Here is a 3,921-nt window from a genome sequence, read left to right as displayed (position 1 = left end):
TTTTATTATCTCATTAGAGAGGTTTATGGATATATAGTTATGTATTTGGATTACCATTGTGTAAGGGAGTATACAATGATACATCTGTGTGAATTTTCTGCAGTTCCCTTTGCTGCATATTTTGGTGAATATATTGGTGTGAGGTATGTATGATCTCATCACATCTTACTGTTTTAGGAAAGTACATTTTCTTTATATAAGTATCTGGATTTGTACATATTTTAGAGGAAATTTTGAATGTTAATTGCCAAATGCATCGCCTGGTTGTCTGCTTTCTATTCTATAGGTTTTATGGCGCCTTTACTTTTTATTCTGTTTTATTGCTATATTTTGCAGGTTGTGACTGTCTAAAAATGTCTAGCTGAAAAGCAGATATCTAGTTATTACAGTGTTAGTGATATTATGTGGATTTATTTATGTGAACATATCAATAGGGCACATTTGTGAACTCTACAAATGTCCATGTATTACATTTAGGAGATGTGAAGGTAAACATTTTCTGTTTGGATCAAATTTTTTGCCATCAAAGTCAAATTTTAAGTATTTTTAATAAAATGTTTCAATTTGAATCAAAATTGCATGAAGGCGCTTATGTCTATAAAATCTTTGATGCAATTTTGAAAATGGGGCAAGTGTCTGCTTTCAGAAAATATCAGTCCCTCTCCCCAATGGGCCTCACAGTCTAATCAACCTACCAGTAATTTTGGAGTGTGGGAGGAAACCGGAGGACCCGGAGGAAACCCACACAGACACAGAGAGAACATAAACAATCTTTGCAGATGTTGACCAGCGCTGCAAGGCTGTAGTGCTAATCACGGAGACACCATGCTGCCCATAAATCTCCCTGTCATTTATCTATCTCCTATAAAATTCTCCCATATTACAGTTTGTTTTACCATACTAAAGGAGCCTCTTGCTGAATGTGACTGGTCATAAAATAGTTTTATTTTGGGGCCCCACTTTTAGTTTTGCCCAGGGCCCCACTTTGTCTAGAACCGGCCCTGGTTATGACCATGGTTCTGGTGGTGTATTTCCATATGGAGCTATTAGGGGGTACTGTACATATTTTAATAGAAGGGAGAGTCACTATATATGCTAATTAAGCAGGATCTATATAATTAATTTGTGGGGGGAATTTATGTTACAATTAATTAGGGGGGCAATTTATACAATCTACCATCAAAGTCAAGCATGATAAACCAGGGACACTTACTCATAGATCCAGGCACTGTTACTGTGGTTATCTACTTAAATGTGTTATACATGGCCTCCTTCCTTCTAAAATCAACTTTTAAAATTATGCTAAAAAGCCAGAAGGGCTTTGGGGGCATTAACAGAGCCCCCTGTTATCTCAGCGCTTTCCATTACTCTCCCTGATGCAATTTAACTGCAGCAGAGGAATTTTTAGAATACAATGGATGGGAGGAAGCGCTTCTGCACTGTGTAACAGCCTGTGAAGCTACAGTATGGAGGGGCACTGGTAATGTCTCCCTCATTCTGGCTTATAAACATCATTTTAAAAGTATGTTTTAGAAGGAAGAAGACCATGGATAACAAATATAAGAAGATTATCACAGCCCCGTTGCCTGGATCTATGAGTAAGTTCCCCCTGGTTTATCATGCTGGATTTTGATGGTAGATTTCCTTCAACTAGAAACTACCCCTGTTTGGTTAGGGATACAAAATAATTTAAGGGCCTTCTCTTGGGTCCTACTTTAAAAATGTCTGATGTCATCAATGTCCAGTCTTGAATAGGATGCTGTACTTTAGCCCTGGATGTCAGTGATATTGATTGCTGCTGAGACTCACACAGGAACAGAAGTGAACTTCTTCCCCCTTCACAGTTAAACATATAGTTTCCAGCATTCCATGTTTTCCATGGTTTGGACCCCGATTTATCTGATACATCCCTAATGTACACATTTGGTAACTGATAAAGAGATTGTGTTTCTCATTTTACAGATATAAATGCAATCCATCATGTTTCTGCTAAATGAGAGGAATTGGTTCTCTCCTTGTGATTGACTGCCACGGAAGCCATGGAGGGAGAGAGGGGGTAATGTGTCAGCTGTCAGACATGTACGACCTGTCCCAGAAACTGAAGGGAGGATAAGGCTGGAGCAGAGTCTGCTGACCATACAGGAAGACGCTGCACCAGTAGGGTTTAGCTTTACAGCCAAGTGTATATTTATGGCTGAATTTATACTATAATTACCATAATTGAATAAAACTGATCATTTTATTTGTTTGTTTTATTATTCTTTATTTACATTTTAAAATATAAGTGTTACAAAGAGACATTGACTAACAACAAAATTAAAAATCAACTATTACAATGTACCATACCTTACCTGCCATACTGCCTACTTTTTTCAGGTATGACCATGATATAACTCAACCTTACCTGAAAAACTGAGCAGCCATTGGTCTCCAGGCAAGGCTTGGACTGCATACAGTTGTATTCTAATTGTAATATAGGAAAAAACTTTTACCCCTCAAAAGGAGGGGAGAAAAAGGACCAACTACGAGGATGCATATAAAACACAAAGTCTTTATTTATAGTATTTTGCATAAAAGTTACAATAAAAACATAAAGTGGTGGTGTACAGAAAAATGCGGAGCGATCCAATCTGGACAGGATGGAGTGATATGAGTTAGGAAAAGGAACAGCCTGGGTGTGAAATAAGCCCAATAGATATGGGATGACTATTGGTCAATAGTATTTGTGGAAAAAACCAAGTGGTAATTAACATAAAAGTAGTGTTTCATCTTACCAGGCGATGTGAGTGTTAGAGGTTCACCTGTCCAGGGAGGATCGCGTCCCCGACGTACGTTTCGGCTCACGCCTTCGTCTGGGGGTGGCGTCTACCCTGCCTGGGACCAGTATATAAAGGAAGAATGGACCAATGAGCTTCAGGGAAAGTTGCACGTGACGACGCGTCTGTGCATCCCATGATGCTGTGTTTTGACAGTGCCCGCGGTCACGTGACCTGATATCGCGGTCACGTGACCCGGATTCGCGGTCACGTGACCCGATATCGCGAGAGTGCACAGCCTGTGTCTCAGTGGGATGTATTTGCGGCATCTACGATCATGTGACACATTGTCACATGATCAGGTATGATCAGGTATCGTAGGGATGCGCAACTTGCGTCTAGATAGAAACTGCAGGACCTAAACATTGTCTATGGGGAGCATGCGCTGGGTTGTCGAGGGTGCTACATAGATAAAATACATATGTGCAAAATAACACTGGAGTGCTAAGGGGGCGACCCCCGCGGGCACTGTCAAAACACAGCATCATGGGATGCACAGACGCGTCGTCACGTGCAACTTTCCCTGAAGCTCATTGGTCCATTCTTCCTTTATATACTGGTCCCAGGCAGGGTAGACGCCACCCCCAGACGAAGGCGTGAGCCGAAACGTACGTCGGGGACGCGATCCTCCCTGGACAGGTGAACCTCTAACACTCACATCGCCTGGTAAGATGAAACACTACTTTTATGTTAATTACCACTTGGTTTTTTCCACAAATACTATTGACCAATAGTCATCCCATATCTATTGGGCTTATTTCACACCCAGGCTGTTCCTTTTCCTAACTCATATCACTCCATCCTGTCCAGATTGGATCGCTCCGCATTTTTCTGTACACCACCACTTTATGTTTTTATTGTAACTTTTATGCAAAATACTATAAATAAAGACTTTGTGTTTTATATGCATCCTCGTAGTTGGTCCTTTTTCTCCCCTCCTTTTGAGGGGTAAAAGTTTTTTCCTATATTGTTCATTTAGGATCACTGTGTTATTAGTGAGGGGCGACCGTACAGAGTGCCTTACAATTGGCCCCGGTATACACATTTTGGGGACTATTTCCCCAGAACCCCACTACCTGTATCCAACTTCCTATCATAATTGTAA

This window comes from Engystomops pustulosus, chromosome 3 (genome assembly GCF_040894005.1).
Source record: "Engystomops pustulosus chromosome 3, aEngPut4.maternal, whole genome shotgun sequence".
Lineage (NCBI taxonomy): Eukaryota > Metazoa > Chordata > Amphibia > Anura > Leptodactylidae > Engystomops > Engystomops pustulosus.
Note: the sequence above shows the minus strand (reverse complement) of the source record.